This window comes from Apteryx mantelli, chromosome 1 (genome assembly GCF_036417845.1).
Source record: "Apteryx mantelli isolate bAptMan1 chromosome 1, bAptMan1.hap1, whole genome shotgun sequence".
Lineage (NCBI taxonomy): Eukaryota > Metazoa > Chordata > Aves > Apterygiformes > Apterygidae > Apteryx > Apteryx mantelli.
In genome coordinates, this window is record NC_089978.1 from 145,684,973 (window position 1) to 145,707,483 (window position 22,511).

At 45.1% G+C, this 22,511-nt stretch overlaps 1 protein-coding gene across 12 annotated transcripts in view; it reads right to left on the reverse strand.

Moving 5' to 3' along the window:
- The window catches only part of PPFIBP1 (PPFIA binding protein 1), a 125,182-nt gene extending 104,215 nt beyond the window's left edge, over positions 1-20,967 (reverse strand). For 11 of the 12 annotated variants that reach the window (XM_067305732.1, XM_067305778.1, XM_067305784.1 and 8 more), the window contains exon 1: positions 20,883-20,967. The gene's annotated coding sequence lies outside the window, so the exon portion shown is untranslated. Of the gene's footprint in view, positions 1-1,496; positions 1,543-20,882 lie in introns of those variants that run through there. The other variant, XM_013947592.2, reaches the window with a different exon arrangement.
- Positions 20,968-22,511: the final 1,544 nt, after the last annotated feature.

Consider the following 22,511-nt stretch of genomic DNA (forward strand, 5'->3'; position numbering starts at 1 on the left):
ACAGTGACTACCATTTCCTACAAGTGAGTCTAAAATATGGAACACAGATTTGTACCCAGCCCTCCCTGTAGTTCAAAAGTGCTCACAAAAGATTTTTTTTTTTTTTGAGTCTAGTTGAGCCCCAGTCCTTGTACAGAGCCCTCAAAATTTCTGTAGACACTCACCAAGGCAGAGAAATTGAATCATTTGCTTTCAGCACCTCATTACATGCAAAGCTCAGCTTTAGCTGTTTAAAACCACCTACCCCAAGCAAAGGAAGAGGTAGCAGTAGGGTAGGAACAGGTAGGGACTACTACAGGTAGCAGTAACAAACTCTGAGCAGCACAGAATAATACTATTCAGGCAAAAGGCAGAAGAAAATTGGTTTCAAAAGAGTAGAACTCAATTCAGAAAGTCAGTATTTGCAAAGAAGTTCTTCTACATACCTCTATGCTTCTGTGTTTCCAAACAGTCTTTCCATACCGCAGTGAGTTTTGTGTTATTACTAGCTAGGTACAGAGAAATATAATTGTTCTATGTCAAACATTAAGGATTTGACCTACTGTCCAAGAGCTCTACTACTTTTAATTAAAACTGCACATTACAACGCTGTTAAGACTATGCAAATCTGACACTGTGAAGTCAGCTCTAATAAACAAACACAATCTTAGAGCCTCCATAGAAGGATGCTGAGACAATTAAAAATAAGCTTTGTTATTACAGGAAAAATAAAAGAAAAAGAAAAAAGAAAAACAATGAACTAAGTGAGGTACAGGAAATGTTTTAGAAGGCTGAATTTAGCAAAATCCATCCTCAGCATCTCTTCAAAGTCACTACAAGTCTCCTCAGTTCTTCACTTAAGTAAAGAGTTTTACAGGAATGTATTCTAGCAGATTTGCAGCAGTCGGAGGGTTGGAGCCGGGATTTCCAATTGGGCAACCATGCAAATCAAGGAGAGGCAAAGTAAGGCAAGACTCCACAATGCTGCAAAGTCAAGAAAGTGAGAGGGTGTCAAACGAGATCAATAGGACAGTCTGCTAACCCAGGCCAATAACCAAACATTTTCTCTGTCTAAACACAAAGGATCTAGTTTTGATTCAGAGGGCTGTTTTTACATAATTACAGCACTGACTTAATGGAGCAATGCCTGAATATCCATTAGCTTAAGCCAACGTTGAATTAGTCCTGGAGAGCCAAGTTCTGACATTAATACTTGCACATCATGAAAGTAGAAAGAGGAGGTGCCTGGGTAGGGCTAACCAATTCCCAATCTTTTCTAAATCCTTTCATGTCGGTCACAGATCCCTTATGGTGAAAGTTGTGAAGACATAGTCTAGTCATGAACCCTGAGGGAGAAGGAGCCAGACATACATATACCCGCTGAATCAGTAGCTGGAGCCACCAGCTCCCCCAAGCAGTGGTAATCAGCCTTGAGAAGGTAAGAAGGGGCAGGGCAGGGTGGGAAAGTCTTTCCAAGAATGGTGGAAATGCTGGAGAGCATAGAGGTGTTCACTGACCATCTGACAGCCTCTGACATGGAGCAAGGTCAAGGCTCTCCCTTCTGCCCTGCTGCTTTCGTTGCGCTCCTGCACTGCAGTCCCACAGCTCCTTGTGCACAAACCTGCCCAGAGAGGGGAGGAAGAAAAGCTGGAGCGTGTTGGGCTGGCAAACAGTCCCTGGGGGCTGCTGCCAGCTCACACAGGTTAAAATTGCTCAGAGCTGGACACAGAAACAGGGAGCTCTACTACACCCCCTTGCCAGTCATCTCTTCGGCTTTGCTAGGCACAAACTTGATGGAGCTGATCATCTGGATGAGCATCTACATAAACACAAACTTAAAGCTCCATCCAGTGCTACAGCTACAACAGCTGAGAACTGTAATTTGGCAAAGCATAGGACCTTTTGGAAAGCACAGCCAGGAAAACGACAAATAAAAGGCCTCAAGTCAGTACAATCTGTCTCACTGGTCCTCCCAGTAGCCATGTCATTACATCATTATTTCCCTTCCTAATAAAAATCGAACTATAATTTACTTTACTTCAGATTTATGGTTTCCCTCAAATGAAAGGTATTTTTATGCCAGGAAAAAGCAAAAGGAGATTTATTTGTCCTACAAGATACTGCAGCAAACTCAATTCAAAAAAAAGAAACCATTGTTTTCCTAGTCTTTGTTACAAGGGGAAAAAAAGAGTGAACAAGAAGCCAAGATTTTTTGTAGACAGGACAGAAAACAAAGAAAAAGAGCATTGAGAGCCTGCATTCCCAAGAGTTCTTTTCAAATACTTTAGGAAGCACCAAGCAATGCAGTTGTACTTCCTCTGACCTGTAACATTAAGTTTGAAAAAAAACCTAAGAAGGTCATCAAGCTGGAATACTTTATTACACCCACACTGTGTGAGCAGAGCACTGAACTCTGAGATGTACAACACTGGGGCTTACAGATATACTGAAAGATACTGCGAGAAAGTCCTTTCTGATGGCACAGGAGTGAAAAGATGTTGATCTACAGAATAGTCTGTCTCCAAAACAGCATATGCTCAAAGCTTTATATGGTAACACAGATGCACTGTTGCTTCATAGCAGAGTCTGGGGCAGCAACAAGAGGGAGAGAAAAGCACTATCACAACATATAGCTAACACTATACACATACGCATGCCCATCCTCACTCACAGCCTCAAACAGTAATGCTGGATATCTCTGGCAGTGATATTACTATGTAGTAAATTCAGTTCCTGATAAACTATACTGCATTAGCACGCTCTTCTATAGAAGCACTTGGCCATGATGCAGGAAACTATACACACAGTGCATTTTACAATACACACACAGCCTGAGGAACGTCGCTTGATGTATTATTACTAGGCAGCCACTTCTGAAACAAGACAGACTGTTTGAACAGCATGCAGCAGGAGGGGAGGATATAGGACAGAATAAAAATGCTAAACTGCTGCAGGATTTAGATAAACGGACTAACTAGCAGAGAGCTTGTCTAGATTGAAAAATTAACTCAAGTGCTGCCCCTAACTTGACCTCCTATCTGCATGCAATAAATCTTTAATTAGAGCATGGTGCTTTTAACTTGAGTTGGCGGGAGACAGAGGCTAAAGTTTGATCAAGCACATTTTTGTAACACCTAAGTACTAGTGTAAGCAGGCAACACTCAGGTAGCCCTAACTCCTCCAGGTTTTCCACCCCAGCCATGCGCACAGACAGCACAGAAACAACAGCCTCGCACCCCACAGATTCAGAAAGCAACCAAACCTTTTTTTTTTTTTTTAATAGCATTCAAACCCCTAGGTGTGCTGCAAGTGCAGATAGAGCTACCCAGAGCAGCTCTTTCAAAGCATGCCCAAGCTCGCTTGAGCTAGACTAATTTGAGAGCAGTCAGCTCTACTGAGATATAAAGCTGGACACCACCCCGCCCCACAAACTCTTCTCTTAGGCCTGTCAACAGAGAGAGGGGTGGCAAGCGCACTCTTCAGTATGTCAGGCACATAAGCCCTTCGTCACGTCTATATTAGCAGGAGCCAGCATCAAGCTTAATATAAGCTGGCAAGAAGGCTAAGAGTTTAACTGAGTCCTGAAAGGTGTTAGCAAGAGGAAAGGGGGATGGAGCTGCTGCTCCTCCTGGGGAATAGGAATGGGAGGTAATATTACACTTGTCAAGAGCAAGCAGGCATTTTGCCTGAATTTTGCCAGATAACAGCCCTTATAATCACAAAAACACCACTGAACCTTTACTGCTCACAAGTTGTCTGGAACACCGTTTTAAATTCATTTAAAAGACTTAAAGAACCTCCCTCCTCCAACACCCTGGTGAGATACTAAGTTGACACTCTCCATTCTTGCTTTGACTGTTTCCCATTGTTCAATTCCCCAGCATCTAAAGGCTCTCTTAAAAACAAAACAAAAAAACCCACACAAGTTGTTTTTTTTTTATTATTATTTTTATTTTTATACTTCCTCCCTGCACATGATGCTTTTGGAAACTTTTAAGTATATTTAAAGTATTCCATTTGCATACATAAGGAAATTTTGCTCCTACCTGGATTAAGTGTCTGCATTGCTTGAGTCACCTAGCTTGTGTCTTTTAAAGAAAATTAAATTAACACAAAGCATCTTTTAATAATCATAAGAGCTCTCCAACAATTCAATTTGTAAAAGGACAAACCAGCATTCTGCGTTGTAGTGGGTGGTTTATCAAGTGTTTTGAGGAAAGATCTTGTCCAAAGCCTTGTCCAGAAATTTAACACCACCATTTACTATTCTAGCTATGAAGTCAATGAACAGCAAACAATTACATGAGCACAGCCAGGCAACTGCTCATTCTGTTCACAGGCTAAGTTGCTTCACAATCTTAAAAATCTAGAAGTCTCTGGGTACCAGCTAACATAATCCAGCTGAGCTGCAGCCAGGATCAACTCTGTGAAGGCAAGTTAATACTGATCTGCTTTATTCTGTTTTTCTAAAATGAAGCCAGCTCTGAACTGCCGGAGGCCCCAGTCTTGCAAAGGAGGGAACCTCACAGTTTCTACTCCTGAAAAGCTGCATGGGGTCCTGGAAGAAACTCCACTGTACAATTCCCCTCAGAGTACTTGCACAAGAGGGAAAAGACGCAGAAAAACTAAGACGACGCCAGAGTACCGAGGCGACTCAATACAACAAAGAAGCCAAAGAAGAAAGGCTGCTACGTGCACACGAACAGATGCCCGTACAGAAAAAACGGCCAGGGGCAGCAGCCCAAACCACAGAAAAGCAGTGCTTCTGCGAGCAGCGCAGTCAGAGCCCTGACGTCCTGACCCTGCTGTGCCAGCTCCAGCTCTCCGTTCTCTGCACGCCGCTCGGCTCCCCGGTGCCTCCCTGCGGAACAGTGCTCCCGCTCCGCGCACCGTTTGCATGGGCGCACCGCAAGGTCTCTGGGCACTACACAGTCAGATGCACAGTGCTTGAGGAGCACAGGATCCAAAAGAGGAAAGACAGACAAAAGGCTGGACAACAGGAAAGCAGAGAAAATGAGAGAGGCAACATATCCAGGCCTCGGAGGAAACGAGCAGTGGAGTTACAAACAAACCTCAGGGTCTGGCCCTGTCCGGCCACCCGCAGCAGCATCTGAGTCACGGATACAACCAGCTTCTCTGTAAAAACTCAAACAAAGAGTATATTCTGAGCAAATATTCCTTAAGGGAAAAAAAAGAGAAAGATGCATCAAGTAAGATTTTTGAGACAACTGCTTTTGCTCCCAAGTTCAGGGACTATTTCTGTACGTTGTCAGATGCCAAAATAACATCTCTCCCCCTCTGTCCTCAGCTGGACAACATGAATCATCACATATAGCGCGGCCTGACAGTCGGGATCTGCATTCAGCATCACAGATGTGAACTACAACAGGAAGTCTTGAGAGGAAGCCTCTTCTCTGGAAATCTAAACATAAGTAGTTAATATGCTCATATGCTGAACATACAGCAAAGAGGAGGAGAGACCCACAAGTGCATGGAGCGGAGAGCTGGAAAGTTCCTTCCTCCCCATCAGAAGCATTTCCTCGGTCCTTTATTCCTAAGTGGTCTGTTTGAAAAAAAAAAAAAAAAAAAAAATCAACACGCATGATTCAAGCAATATAATACAGAATTGTTCTTTTACTCAAATACAAGCATTATCATCACACACGATCACAGCTAAGAATCAGCGTTTCACTCAGAAACTGCTTTTCCTCAGCCATCGCCAATCTGCAGAGAGGAGGCAAACTTGTTTACATCCACATGATCAAAACAATTTCCTTACAGGCAGAACATGACTGCAAAGCCCTGCTTTTACGCAGAAAACTTCTGCGTTCCCACGCTGACCTGTGGTTTGAGACTCCTGCGCAGCTGCCATCCCTTTTGCCTCCCAGGCCTCAGGGCTCTGCTCCTGCTAGTAGCAGATGGTGCTGTAAGCCTTCCAAAGCAACATGCTGTCTGACTGTTTAAGCCCAGAGTAAACCAGACTGCAAAATTACCCTGGTCCATCTCTTGTCCCCGCTGCTCTTTGCCCCCAATGCACCTTCGAGAGTGCATGCGATTTGTTTATACACTTTCAGTTCTTCATGGGGCCTAAAAACCTCCGGAGAAATTTGCCCACTCCAAAAGCGGCAAGCCAGCAAAGGCCCACGCCCCCCATGGGCTGGTGTGGACTCGACCCAGGGGAAATAACACTGGCCTCTGAGGCTGCCTGAATGCCATCGCTGCTGGGAAGTCCAGCACATGTTCGCCCGCTCCCCAGCACTGGGGAAAAGGGATCAGCCCAACAACCAGCTTTCCCCAGAGCAAGGTTTCCTGCCTTTGCCAACACAGCCAAGCTCTCTGTTGGCTGTTTGGCCACTAACCGATCTTCAGCTTTCCCTGATCATCATAGGAGGTTCTGTAACCAGAACCAGACTGTCTCCTGCCTGCTCCAAGACAGACCCAACCACATTTTTTCACCCCTGGTTTTCATATTCCTATCATACAATCTATCGTCAAGCACGAGGAGGAAGCATGCATACCAGAAAGACATGCAAAATCCTGTCACATAGGCTAACCAGCTGCAATTTGGCCCCTATTAGTGGGGCACAAAAACTGACCTCTCCCTCATTTGTAGGGAGGAGTGTGCAAGTCCATAACCACAAACACACACTGAGCAGGCCCATGTTTTGTTTAGCTACTTTACTTAACCTTCAGCACTGCTCTGACTCCCTATACCCATAGTCCTCTCCCATAAATCAGTTCAGAGAACCTCCTCTCTTGCAAACGCCTACACAGTGAACTCGGAGTACTGGCTTGTCTCAAAACTTTGTCAAGACTGATATAGACCCAGCCAACTTTTAGAGAAGGATTTGTGTTTCATTTTTCATAGGCTTTAAGCTATGCAACACATTGAATCTGTGCTACAATCTCCTATTTATCATGGAACGTGTAACCCAATTTGGATTCATTTCATGCATGGCTTCTATCAGAATTTGGAGAACCTCTGGCTGCCCGAGCGTTTCTGTATAAACATGAATGAGATACAAGCACCGGGCTTTAGATATGGAAGACAAAGTCTCTGCCCTGAAGTTTTACAGTGTGAGTTAGACAAGAAAGATTAAAAAAACGATTCCGCATAAATTACAGTCCTCATTTTCCTTGTGCCCCCACAGGAGACTGCACGCCACGGTACACAAGGCAGGGGTGTACGCTGCATCACTCAGCAGGTGACCGGTCACCTAACAGGGTATGATGCAGCTATGGAGCATGACTTCCAACAGAGCTCACGTCCATCTTGATACATCTGAGGGTCGCACACCCTTTGGTGGCTAAGGTTCTTCTTCCTCTCCCCAGCTCTCTGAAGCAGCACAGCTGCATGACGTGCAGTCAGGGGAGAGCACGCAGGGTCCAACACTGCATGCTTGCAAGACTGACAGCCGCTGTGGCAGGGGACAGCATGGGGGAACCAAACAGCTGAGCAGGTCTGAGCCAAAACTTCACAGGTTTGCAGGGGTTTTTTTTGTTAGTTTTAAGTCAAGCCGTAATTCAGATGGATACTTCAATCTCAGTCTCCTTACAATATCAAGCTTTAGAAAGGTATAGTAGTTCTCGCATCCTTTTAGAAAACTATAAGGCATGGCAGGGCTCTTCTTCCCACAAGTCACATACGACAAGACAGTATTTTGGATTGTGCTGTTATATCAACCACCTTCTGATTTCTAACTCCTGCAGCCTGTTCTGCCACATCTGGCTCTGAAGGAGCTCTCATAACCCAGCTAGCCAGTCCCTACCCTGCAGCTCTGCCCAGTCCACACTTCTACTCACCCAGACCCCATCATGTCTTATACATCCCAGGAGACCGGCTAATCCCAACAAAGACAACAGCAAAGGTATCCTCACTGGGGCCATCACTTGGTTTCTGTCTCTGTTTTCTTACAGCAATCCTGTATTAATCTCTCTCTTTCCAGAAACAATGGCGGCTTAGACAAAGCAATGTTCAGGTCCCACCAGCACCAAAAGCAGGGCTTTCACGGCCTTTAACAGGTATTTCATCCACCATGCTGTTATATCTCACCCTGCTATAATAAACTGGAAAACCAGGTTCTGATCTTTACATTTATAGCAAGTAACATCCTGTCCAAAAATAGTCCCAATGCCTTTGGGCAAAAGGGACAGCAAATGCAACTAGGTTCAGAGGAAAGATGGCAGGGTATCAGGACATGCTGGATACCTTTCTTCTTTTTAACACAAAAACTAACTCCTAGACAGTCACCCCATTTTGGTCCTAAACACACATGCTGCGAGAGCCACATTAACAGAGCCAAACCTAAGGAATGGAAACATTGTTCCTCAGTGCATGCAACAGTAAAGCCAGGCCAGGCAGTCACAGAAAGATGATATAGCACATTTCGTAAGAACAGGAACTAACTGCAATGTCACAGCCAAGTTCCAGTTCAGCATCAGCAGTCCAGCTGGATACACTGTCCTAAATGAGTGGGTAGCTGATCCTAAACTATGGCCACATGTGTTGTAGCTTCCCTGCCCAGCCAGTCCCTCCCCTCCAAAGGAGGTGGCTGCAATAAATCAATATATCAAAGCAAGCCTCTACAGAAACATTATCTTGTTTCAACTGTTTTTGCATTTACAGATGCCTGACGGTAAGACAGCCTTGCGTAAATGTAGCAGGCCCAACTCTGCAGCCTGTTATTTTTATGCAATGCCCCGAAGTGAATGGAACAGCATAAGGCACAAATACACACAAAATATGTCCTCGCATATGTTTTGACAACTGCATTTTCATACCAGTACTGTATTTCACTAGGAGCAAAGTGACTGGTCAGGACAGTGCAGGACAGCATAAACAGCTTCTCCTTCCAGAAACAAAACAGGCCCAGGCATTTATTGTGAGAAATTCAAAGATACCCTCATCCCAATTTTTGCTCATATCTCCAAGATATTTTCACTAATGAATGAATAAATTATCTTATCATTTATATCAAAGGAAAGATTTCCAGTTGGAAACTATTTACTTTCACCTCAATCACAGCAGCTCTGACAGTCTAACTCAAGTTACAGATTACTTACAAATCAATCAGCAAGGGCTCACATGCTGGGAACTGTTCAAACAGGAATAATTTAATCAGTTTGTAGTTTTAATCCCAGCTAATTTGCCCAAACTCTCTCTTTTCAGATGTAACATAAAACATGAGATAGAACAAGCTGGATTAAGCTGGTAAATTTAGAATCAATTCATCTACCAAGAGTTCAGGTCAGTTAGTTGCCCATTTAAAACTACCTTTTCAGCTTCACAGGGTTAAAAGAACAAAAATTTATTGCACTAAACAAACAGTTCTCACTAGACTAGTTTGCAACAATTACTGAACCAATGCAAACAATTTCCAGTCTTCACACAAAGAATGTATGGTGTAATTGTAGGGCATTTTCTCTTCCACTGGCATTTTGCAAGTACTTTTTATGTAGCTATGGAGACATTAAAGCCTTTTTTTTCTGCTGTCATAACCAGACAGCTAGTGATTTATTTGTAAAATTCTTTGAAGAGGCAGAAAAGGAAGGGGGAGTTTTAAGTATCACAAGGTCTGAGAGCAACAAGTTGAAGAACACTGTAATGGATTTCAGATGGAAACAGCAGCTTGAAGGCTCCTTGCATGAGGTAGCCTTGAACTCCAGGTACTGCTTTAGTACTTCTGCCAAATAAGAAATAAGAAGATAAATAAACAACACTATGTAACATGGAGGCAACAGACAGATAGCCTCCCAACCAGGTCAAAAAGGAAAAATATCTCTAGCTGCCACTACCATCACACTGCACTGAAGGAGGTGATCTCCAAGGGCCTCTCTAGAGCCATGGCAGGAATCCATCCTTGCAACATTGCTACAACAAGCAGGGCAAAACAGGGCTCCAGCTTCCAACCTCACTTTGAATGTATTTTGTAAAGCCTGAAGACAGGCAGTACATGAAGGGAAAGAAGGTGGGGCTATTAAGTCTGAGAATGTGCAGAAGTGTTTTTATTACGGAAAGTCTTCAATCACTCAATCATATGGGCAATCATCACTTAGAGCTCAAAGAGGTTCCCCACTCCCTCCAAACAGTTCATTTGGAAATCTCATCGGGGGGGGGGGGGGGGGGAGTTCCTCCTCAGGTCTCTACCACCTTCCCTGTGCATTACAGCCCCATGACAGATGACTACTTGAACAACTCAGCACTTAAACCCTCTAACAGCAGCTCAATAGTTAGTTTTATAAGACAAGCAAAATGCTGGCCTTCAGTGAACAATTCCATCATGATGTTCAAAATAACCCTGAGAGAAATCCCTTTCATCATAGTGACGTCTTTATGATCAAACACTTCTGTGTATGTGGATTTAAGACCACACATTGTGATAAGCAATTCTGAAACCAAAGATACCGACCTGGAAAATACTGTGTCACACAGATAAGGACATGCAAATAACTGTGTATTGAGATCCTGTTCAGAAACTCTCTCAGTAATGAGAACAACATATCAGGCTGGTAGCAGATTTTTTCCTTTGGATAAAACAGAAAGGAAACCCTGTTCTACCAAAATATTTTTTTAAAATTCACCTTAGACCCAGTCACAACAATGGAGCCAGAACCTGCAGAATTATCTCTGTGACCAAGTTACGGGAAGTTTACTAGCACCACCCCGAACACAAATCACAACGCTCTTATCTCCAGGTTGTGTTTTGCTTCTCATGGCTGCTCCCTGAAAGGACACTCTCTAGCAAAGCCAGCTATGCTACAAACAGAGAGACAACAAGCAAGACGGTGCTGCAGAAGCATTTGCACTGACAATACATTTCTTACCACTCTTTTCATGTAATACCCATCCGTCTACAGAATTGCGTCATCAGCACCATTTCATTAACTTGCATGAAGGCTGGGAAGGGAGAAAGGATTAATCACTCCCAAGATCCCCAAGAAGCTGGCAGAGGAGTGCCACCAAAGCCTGCAGAGTGTAGGGTGCCACCACCTGCTGGGGTGGCAGCCTTGGCCCTAGACAGCACCCAGACACTTTCACCGCTGTCCGTAACAGGCACAGGGGCCCACGTCACAACTGCCCCGGCCGCAGCATTACCCGTTGCTAGCTGGCCACATCCTTCTGCAGCTGCTGTTACCAGGCTCCACCAAAATGGGCTCCAGCCCTCCCAAGCATGAAACAGTGGGAAGAGACACACGTTCCCCTGCAGGGTCCAAATTCCTGAGGGTATTGCACGACTTGAGGATACCCTGAAAAATGCATTTCTGTACCAGTACTGTCAGAGATGGCCATAGTCCTGCAAAACCTTCTAGAGGATACTTTCAGTTAAGACCTGTTAATTACCGGTTTCACATCTAAGGAAGGTGTAGACCAAGGTAAGAAACTATATGCTCTTTTTGAAGGAAAAAAAATATATATAGAAAAAAATGCCAAGAAATTACAAGAAAATCTCCTCTACTGAAATAAGGAAAGCAAGGTCTCAGAGCCAGTCTAAGCTTAGCCAAGAAACATAAATATGCATTTCTGAACCTTCTCCGATGCTTCCTTTAAAAATACAACAAATTAAAAGTGCTTTGACAAGTTGAGCAAGCCTCAGTTAAGTGAAAAAGAAATACTGGAGGGCTCTAAAATTCAACTGACAAGCCTTTTCAGGTCTCTGCTCAGAACCAAAACCAACTTCCCACAGAAATTTAAATTAAGAGTACAAGAAATTGTCCCTTAGTTTAACCTTGTTTTGACAGCAGGAAAGAGTGTACTATAACAAAGCTAGAATTTGAACCCATCAGGAGGCATCTAGCTATCATATGCTTTTCCTAGAGATTAGCTGCTCAGCGCACCTCTCTCTGAAGCAGACCTTTTCCCCCATGGCCTGTACAGGAGCGGACAGGAATCACAGACATTCAGCGTGCTTCAGTTGCTCCACCCTATTTTTGTACCTCTCCCTTTACATGCAAGCCACTAACTTGCTGAAATTGTCTGTTTTGCACAGCCCTCCCAAAAGATTTCTACATTTTCAGTCTACACATCTACCCCTTAACAGTCCAGTGGTCTGCCCCTTGACTAAGGGAGGAGCCCACGACCCAGGAGAACAAGAATTTGAACTTGGACCTTGAGTCACCAAGGATGGCTATTTCTGCCTTCCTGCTGTGCCAGGAAGGTGCTCTCCCCTTGCAGCACAGAGCAGTCCCCAGGAGGTACGTTACACAAAGCACTCGTCAACTACAGTACAGAGTGCGTTGTATTTTCTGTGCATCAGCATTTTGAGGAGGATGAATTTTTTGTCTTGTTCTTAAAACAGGAACTCAATGTACCTTTCCTCTAATTCCACATAACAAAAGCCTGTCAGAGATGCTTTTAGGCCGGGGGGGGGGGGGGGGGGAGCAAATGGCTCCAGCTAAGCAGCAGAGGGAGTAGAGATACTAGACCACCACACTTTCACCGTAACAGCATTTTTTCAGTTCAGACATTTGGATGAGGGAAATCAGTGCAGGTCCCAGTGGCCACGAACACTCCCTGCTCCTACACGTTATGCCACACAACCACAGTCTGCTCCGTCTATGCCCCAGCCCCTTGCTTTCCTCCAAAACCCTGTTCAGAGCAGCTCTCTGGGGCAATGCGCTCCTTACCAGGCTCCCTCCCAGCACTCCTCTGGGATGGGTAAGGATAAGCCCATGCTACATCTTAGCACAGGTTTATTAACCTAAAGCTAGGGTGGTACAGAAGACACTTCAAAACTACAAGTTTCCAAAATTAGGTAAACCAACACAACCTTGTGCACATGACTGACATCTACGAGTATTCATCCACACTCAAACTGAGAAGATCTCAATGGGCTATATGCTCCCTCTCCTTGCCAACACTATCTCTGCAGGATTTTTTCATATGAGCAGAATATCTGACTTGATACTAAAGAAAAACAGAATTCTAGCACTCTTGATACGGCAAGAGTCATTTTTCCAAATCCATATCTCCTCTGTCCTTATTAAACTCTATAGAACCTTAGACCACAAGCGCAAGTGTTACAACCATGTTAGATGCTAACTATTTTCGGAAACACAGCAGCAGTTCAGTGTTGTTTTTTTTTTTTTTTAAACGCTCAAGATACTTCTTCCTCACTTGCTCTTTGAGGCAGATGTTTAATTAGCAGCATCATGCCCCACAGAATCTTAATCTGATCCTACAGATGCCTTCATGTGCTGATTCCATGACTTCTGAAAACATAAAAATCAGCCTCCAAAGAGCCTGGATGTCTTTCCGCTATCCCTTATATTCCCTATGATCTGGGCCACTTTAAACACCTAACCTCCTTCAACAGCGCTTACACATTCCACATGTTTTTCAAAGTTTGTATTTCTCCCCAGGCCTCACACATGGCTATAGCTAATGTGTATATACACATTACAGAAAAGATATCAAGTCTAGACTCCAGTAAAGCACCTATCTAGACTTTGTGGATTAGTCTGGATCCTTTGAAAGGACTGAAGTTCCCTGAACTTTGGAGGTAAAGTAATCAAAAATGAGATTCTGCTCCAGTCAAGACCCGTGGTGCAGAAAGCCACCCAACTGCACATAACGCACAAGCTAAGCACATTCAGTAAATCCAGCACATCCTCAAAGTGACTGATTTACTGCAAAAAGCTCAAATCAACTACCATACGTGTAGTAAACACCCTTCTCCCCTCTGAGGAATCTCCAGGAAAGCAGGTAGCCAGCAGGAGGCCACAAGCCACAAAAAACACTACCCTGATGAACAGACCAGAGCCCACAAGGCGTGGCTCCGTCACTTCTTTGAGTGCAAATGTGTCCACAAACCTTAACTGTGCCTTACTGCTGCAGGAATAGATGACAGCTAAATTCTGTTTTGAGAGAGGCAAAAGCCAACAAAACACCCCCCGATTCACTCACCAAATGACTCCTCTTTACAGAAAGACAAGACATACTGGAAATAATTAAGGACCTTCTTTGTGAATTTTGGAACTTGGCCTGAAATGCCCTACTGCTAGCACTGTGCTAGATTAAATCACCCAGCCCAAGAACATTCAAACCATGTAAGCAGGAGAGAATTAGATTCCCATGACTGTGGCCACCGCACAGAGCGGATGGACAGCTGTGTGCAAAGCTGTCGCAGGATCGACACAAGGTACCACCCATCCTCATACTCACTAACAGATCCTGCTGCTAACTTGGTGAATACATGTGTTTTCTTGATTCTGTCATTCATAAGAGATCACTTACAAGGGAAATATTTGTAAATGAGCAGACTGGGGGCTTGCTTGGGGAAGCTGTTTTTGTTTGTTGTTGTTGTTTACAGTATTAAAGCTATCTTTCTGTTAATAATTTAAAAATTGCACTCCTTATATCTCCCTTCGGAGTCACTGCAGTATGTATAAACTTTTGGGGTTGTAGTCTGCCTTCGTATTTTAAAAAGAACCTATACTATTTCCCTAGGTTTTTACTTCAGAATTGACCACTCCAAGAAGACATTTAAGACCAAATCATTAACTAGAGGCAAGCAAAATAAGCCTCCTAAAACCTCATCATCCATTTAATTGTTCCCAACTTATATCTCTCATAATGTCTCTTATTTCGCCACATCTGCTGCAGAGCAAGCAAATAAAGTTGTTCTGACAAATCAGCCATACTCGGTGTCATAAGAACTCTTTGAAAATATGATAACTACTAGTCATAAATCAGCACATTTGAAAGCAAACCAAGACATAATTAGATTGCTGTCTTTGACAGTGCAAAGATTCTCCAATTTAGAGTTCAGATGCTGTAATAGCTAGTTCAAGTCTCTGCCTTAAGTTTTCCACTAAGATTTAGTGAAAAGCCTTTAAAGATGCAAGTCCAAATCTACTTTTGCATCTATGTACTTGCACTTGAAGCCTTTGCTCACAGGTGGCATTCAGTGAAAGCAATGGAATTTTATTGATGCAAGACTTACAAGACTGTGCCTACTGGAAGTGTGATTACCATCAGGTTGTATGCAAATGGCTGCTCAAAGTCACACTTTTTGTTATTTTTATCTTGCCTTGAACACCACGAGACAGAGGCTCCTTAAATGACTTTGGCCCCGACTCTTTGACTCAACCAGTACTGCTCAATGATACACAGCAACAGATGGGAAAGCAAGCATCGCTACTTTAACAGTCTGGGACACCAATCTCCTGTCCAATGCCGGACATACTATCACCTAAGTATTCTCATGTGATATGGGGAAAACCCAGTTTTCGTACCTCCCAGTGGTTTTAGCAAGAATTCCCACTTGCACTGTGCTTTTGAAGAAACAGGAGAACATTTCTGGTCTTCAACAGGGGCCATTCCCAGTGCCCCTGAGATGATTTGCAGGAAAAGATGGAGCAGGCAAGAAACAAGGGGGAGCAGATGAAGAGCAGCAAGCCTCCGCTACTTCTAACGAAGAGAGCCCTGATGAAGCACTAGGTCTCTCAGCCCAGAGGGGCCCAGCACTCACTAACAAGCCAGCAGAGGACTCCCACCCCAGCAAACTCCTGCTGGGGCTCTGCAAGGTTTGAGAGACCACACTGCACAGCCTAAACCCTTCCCAAGTCCTCCTCCTCCCTCCCCTATTACAGAAGACAACCAAGGGGGCCCACAGTTTTGTTTGGAGTAGTTTTCAGTAGAAATAGTCATAGCCCACATTTTGGGCAGGATATAGGGAGATAACTGAGCATCCCGGAAATTCTTGTGGCCAAGGGGGAAGCAGAAAGAAGAAAGCCTATAGATACAATTGGTTTCAAGACCTGTATCTAAATGTATTCCCACTGAGGAAAGAAATCAGCTCTTTTACATAATTGGTTTATTTTGGCCTTTTGACAGAAACAGAAGCACAGCCATTGGAAAAAACATAAAGCTTCTAACCCACCGCGCTTTCCTCTTGTACAACAGAAGTCACAGAGGAACAAAATGCTCTAGAAGCTGAAGACTTCAGGAAATCATATATGCCCATATCAGGGGCAATACACATCACGGGCAAGCAACTGCAAATCCAGTGTGATGACTGAATTATTAATGGAAAAATCCAACCTTTATCAAAAATAAAGTACTATCCTGGCAGCACACACTACTAGATAAATAACAGACAGCCGCTATCCTCAGCCTGATCTGAGCCAAAATACAAGTTAATTTGTAAGACAGAGGTGAAAAAAAGAAGAAAAAACAGATGCCTCATTCACTGCACCTTGAGGTGTGTTCACAGCTGAACACCCTTGCTAGGCAATTTTTTAAGAACAAGGAGAAATCCAAAGGAAATATCCCACTGAGATAATTGTTATGATTTAGCATAATCCTCTTTCGAACTCTCAGTTGTCTAAACTTAGAGACATGCAACAACTGCAGATAACCCAATGGCAAGAGAAACGCTGTCCTCCAAAAGAAAGACCAAGCTCTAATTCTGGATTGAATACTGACTTTTCCAAATGTTGGGCAGCAGATGCAATCTCTCAGAAATAACATGCAGCCTCTCCTGTATTAGGCTGCAAAGATTAATGTTGATAAACCTGTCATCTTCAAAGAGCTATGCAAGCAGTACACTTCACTGATTTCTGAAGTTGTCTTTAGGTGGCAATCTCTCTGTTCGCAGATCATCTGTTTAGCAGTGAACGTTTCAGCAGTAATAGCCATTTTTCTACCGAGACACAGGGAAGGCTGATTCCCTACTCCCACTGGAGGCAGAAAAGCTAACACAACTACAGAGACTGACAAAGGAGAACTAGACACAGTATTTCTATTACTAAGACATTGCAACAGTCCAGTTAGAGCCTGGGCACACAAGCAAATTACAGCAGGGAAAGATAGGGTGTGAATTTGTAGTAGATCAGCCATACTGTGCTAAATGTCTGGGTAATATGTCCTTACCACTAATAAACATGAGGCAACGCAATGTAGTTTACCTCTCTTGGACTGGATCCACGAACAAAGTCACTACTGAGATGACTAATGGGATGTCACAGTCACAATGGGGCAGGGAGGTCACCATTCAGCCTAAATATAGGAAGATAGTCAGTGTTTTTATTTTTTCTTAGCACACAACCAGGTCTGCACACAAGAGCTCCATACAGAAAGAGCACTCACAGCAAAATCAGTCCGAACCTTCTAATAAACTTATTCTCGGCATTTATAAAATTACAGATTTGGCTAGGACAGACAGAAAGAGGTCAGATTGTAATTGCACAGCTTTAAAGCAGCAACATAGCTCGAGTTTTACTTTGAGGCCTGAAAATAACTAGGGAAGTATGAGAAGTGTCTCAGGTATACCAACTTGCTAACTTGCATACTACCATTTATGAGCTAAGGCACAGGTTGCAGGGACCTTCTTCACAAGAAGCAAGGAGATTCAACAGTGCGAAGGGGGCTTTGCCAACCACATCTTACACCACAAGGATTTTCGGGATGCTCAGTTATCTCCCTATATCCTGCCCAAAATGTGGGCTATGACTATTTCTACTGAAAACTACTCCAAACAAAACTGTGGACCTCCCAGTCATAGGCAGTTACTTTCTTGCACTCCTCTTACCCCATCTCAAGAGTCAGAGACTCATTTTTGGACTATCTCTATCAGATTTATGGTCAAGTCACCTCTCAATGCTCCCCCATCTTCACAGATAACACATAGCATGACAAAGGAAACCAGTCAGTTATTCAAATGGGTTTGCAGCAACACTCTCCTGTCTTCAGTAAGCCAAAGGTATCTTTTGATGCAATCACACAGCTGTTAAGAAAGTGACTAAATGTTCTTTGGCCCAAACCTCTTACTTCAAGGAATCCAGGAGGTTTCCATGAATATTAAAACCTTCCCTTGAAGCTATGAAAGAGAGAAACCTCACAGAAGCCCTAGTTGGATGGATTCAAGAGACACAAGACCTCCTGAAGAATGCCGTATCATGCATCTCACAGCATGCCGTGTTTCTTGTTCTCAAGACCTGCCACGTCCAACCATTCAGACCTGACTGCTGAGCAGGCAACAGGCTTCATAGCCTGTGTCACGAGTGAGTGATGGGACCAGACAGACTGTCAGCACTGCACGGGAACCTCAGTCTCCTGGGAATGACCGTAATTTCAGAAACATTAACACCTATCTTCACTTAGACACAGGCGGCAAGCAAAGTCTCCCCATTCCCCTCCACAGACCTTTTCACCAGGACCCAATGTTGCTTCCTGACACGTCTTACACTGCCTTAGCAGTGCAGCCCACAGCAGAAGCAGTCTGACACCTTGGCTCACAGCAGCTGGAAACAGCAGACGTGAGGCCATGCACAGCGTGTGTTGGCCTTGCGTCAAGTCAGTGAGACATCTCTTCTCTGAAGCTACTACTATACAGTAGGGGCAAGCTGTCCAACAAGGTGACAAACTGTCTCAACAAGAGAGCCTCTAGCACAGCACTGCACAGGAGTTAAAAGACACAGAAACAGCAGCTGCAGAAGCTCCCCAGGAAAGTAAAACAAACACTTAAAATCAATAGTATAAGAAATGTCCTACAGGCTCAGCCTGAAGGTCCATCTAGCCCACAGTTCTCCAACAGCGGCAATAAAAAATGCCACCCAAGGACAACTTGACTCTAAGGAGGCAAACAAAGAGGAAATTTCCCACTACATCTCTTTCCCTCTCATCACCTGCAGAACTGGGCTTTTATTATAAGAGAAAGAGGGAAACGGAACAGTTTGGACACAGGGTCTTCTACCAGAGAGCCACTTGGAAAACTGGTGGTACAGTAATGAGACAGAGGATTCTTGTCAGACCCTTTATCTACTCCAGAACAGACCAACTACTCGGTCATGCTCTTCTGCCCAGGATTTGGATCCAAGTGGAAAAAAAGAATCACATTCAACACAGCCTTCCACCTCATGTGACATCCCTGACTTCAAGGTGCTTCACCCTGCATTTTCAGGGACAAGCAGAAATATTATCCACCCACATTTCAGGAGCGTGGATCTGCCGTAGACACACATGCACAAGACAGATTAACTTAAGTATTTTTCACCAGAACTATTAAACCCAGCACTGAGGCAGCAAACAGCATGAAAACCCAGGTCAAAACTCACCAAAGCTGAGGAAGTGCTTGAGTCTGGACCCATGTGTTTTGACTCAGGCTTTCGCCAGCGTCGCATTTAAGAGGGTCAGCAGCTGTTGAACACTTAACAGCACCTTGTTCAAAGGGGGCATGCCCCAAAACTGGAGCAATGCAGCTTAAGATAGAGAATCAGCTCCTAAGGACCAAGCTCTACAGCTGGGCTAACACGTGGGGCTCCTACCGCCAACAGGGAGGACAGAAACATCAACTTCATACTCCAGGCACAGGAACACCAATCTTAAATTATGAGCAGTACGGCACCCATTGACAGTCAGTCTCACTGGCAAACAGAAGAATTCCTTTTGCTTCTAGGAACTGATCTACATGATACAGCTTTCTAGGAAATGATATTAAATCCTATTGTCAAACGCTCCTGGAATGGGATCAAAGCTGAACTACGGGACACTTCAGCTCTTAATTTCCTACTCACAAGAAATTGTTAAGAGACAAAAAATGTTGGCTGCATTTAGAACCAAGAGTTTAAACAGATTTTAGTTTTCCTGGTTACTGGGATGCCTCTCTAACCAATTTGCCATACTGCCTCCCTGAGCAAACTAGTTTCACTGATATGTATATTCCTGGTTTTTATTATGGTCATAAGTCACTTTTGTCCTTCACAAGCATAAGTCCTCCAGCTATGACTGTTACCTTTAATAGAAACCATAAATCTGGATTTGGCACACCGGAAGATCTTACATGATCAGATATCTGACAGTAAGCACAAAGAACATTCTCACTTGGAGTGACCCATTTTTGTTTAGTTTTTGGAATGCAGATATTTGTATTGCTCAACCATGCTGCCATTTCAATACATATCAAAGCTTACACATGCATTTTGCTGTTGATAGTGTCTTTCCTTGGGCTGGAATAAAAAGAACGAGCAAAGTCTCTGAAGGCTCCAGGCACAGTCGAGCTCAAGCCCTAAACACTTCATCTGTGCTTCTGCACAAAGTCAGCAGTGCTTCGCCTCCACAGGAGAGCACATGCACGTTGCTACACCACTGCAAAGCGTTCAACAACACAGCTTCTTTCTTTTCCCACATGGAAATAACTACATAGGCATAAAGCACCTTTTTACTGCTACAGCTGCACCTCAGCCAGGGTGTGAGTTTGTTCACATGGCTATTTCAGTTTTTAGAAGTATCTAAAAGAAATAATTACAGGATGTACGAACCCCAGGCCTTAAAGCAAAACACATCTGTTAGTTCAAGGAACAACTCACAACATAAGTTTTGCAGTACTTGCAGCTGAAACGTCCCACTAAAGCCCGAAAAGACTAAACCGGAGCTTGCCTCTCCCCAAAATTTTGCGAAACGCTACGCCAGTTCCAGGCACGTAAATAAGTTTACAGAAAGTCACAAGCTAATTACAGAGCCCCCCTTTGAGCCGGCCCCGCTTTCCCCTTCCAGCGAGGATGCAGCAAAAGCAGCGCTTAAGCTCAGCCCTCCCGCTCCACCCGCAAACCCAAGCCCACGAGACGACCAGGCGGCAAACCGAGGCCGCGATCTCGCCCGCACCCGCCTCCCCGGAGGCCAAACCGCGGCTAAGCCGCCCCCCGAGGCGCGGGGCGGGCAGGGAGCGCGGGACCCCCGCCACGGCCACGGGCCGGGCCGGGCCGGGCCGGGCCGAGCCGAGCCGCGCCGAGCAGCGCCCGCGGGGGCGGCGCGGCGGGCGCCGTCGGGGCTGGGCACGGCGGGGCTGGGCACGGCGCGGCGCTCAGCCCGCCGCCGCGCAAAGTTGCTGCAGTTTGGTTTTGTTTGGCGCCGCTCCCGGCGGGGCCCGACCCCCCTCCCCGCCGCGCCCCGGGGCGCCCCTTACCTGCGCCCAACGCCCCGCGGGCCCTGCCGCGGCAGCTGCGCCTCCCCTGCCGGCTCCGCGCCGCCGCCCGCTCCGCTCCGCTCCGCCCCGGCCCGTCCGCCCGCCCGCGCCCACGTCCGCGCCCTCGCACGCGGCGGCCGCGACCCAGCGGGGCCGCGCCGCGCTGCGCCGCGCCGGGCGCCCGCTGGCGTCACCGCCCGCCGCGGGGCCGCACCGCCCCGACGGGGCGGGAGGGAGGCGGGGCCTGGCGCCGCGCGGCCGCTCTAATTGGGCGCGGAGGCAGTCACTCCGCGGGGCCCCGCCCCGCCCCGCGCCGGCCGGGCCGGCGAACGGGGCCCCCGCAGGACAGCGGAGAGGCGCTTGCAGCCCGCCGGGCAGCCGCTCGGGGGGGAGCTGCGTCGCTGACGGGCGGGGCGCCCGGCTCGGCGGCTCTCGCTCCTTGCAGTTGGTTTCGGGTTGACCCAAACCTTTTTATTCTCACACAGCAGCCCTTCTTCCACCTGCCCGCTCCTCCAAGGGCTGGGGCGGACAAAACGCTTAATTTCATGTTTTTTTAACGTGGGGGAAACAGTTCTGCTTGTACTTAGTTTCTAATCACAGTTTTTAAAAGAGTGAAATGTTCCATTTAAGAACACGTTAAAAGGAAACATTTCAAATTTTCAACAGAAATTGGAACGTACCATTTGCTGTCTAAGCACAGTTTACAAAGAGGGTAAGCTGATTCAAAACACTTCTCACGCAAGTTATCTGTCTGCAGTGTTAGCCCTATAGTTGTAGTATATCTCAGATTAAACTGGGGTATAAAGTTTTAGACTACAAGAAAAGGAAATAATACAACCATAATGCAATCATTCTTGGGTTTCTTTGATCTCTTTAGCTTCCAGTTCTTCCATTTCAAAATTTAGGTGTCTAACTACAATTTTTTAGGGGAGGATATACTCTAGGGTCCATATCTACAATTGATCTTTCTGCCTGTTTTCCCAAATCTTCATTAAATCTCCAGCCAATTTTAACACTTTGCTGTTCAGCTTGCTCTCCACTAATGAAAAAGCATTAGAGCTGGGCTGAAGCACAAACCTCCCGGATCCAAGCTCCCCACTCCTCAACCCTTTTGGAAATGAGTGAAGTTGGTTTTACACATTAACAAGTGCTTGGAACAATATTGATCCCTGTTGAACCCCAATATTGATCAGTCTTTGCTTTCTGAATCAACCATTCATTACTGTTGATCCCTCTTTTTTTTTTTTTTTTTTACATTTTAATTACTTTTCAACCCAGAAAGTCAAAGAGTGTTATTAAAGAATCTAATCCAAAAGGGCTTAGTCAGGATGGTGTATGACCAAGTTTTGTCTGAAAGCAAATCTGAGCTGACAGAACATTTCAAACAACTATGTGAATTCTTTTCGCAAAGAAAATACCTTTGCAAGTTAAGACAAATCTCTGAAAAGGCTTTCTGGCTTCCTTATCTCTCATCTCCCAAAATAGCTTGGCCCTTTTTGCTCCAGGCTGGTTTGTATGGAAAGGTTGATGTTCTCTACCTTTCTGAAAACGCAGTATCTGAGAATGCAAACATCTCACTAGTCCCTCCTGTGAGGGCAGCAAGAGATTGTGACAAATAAGAGTGTTTTC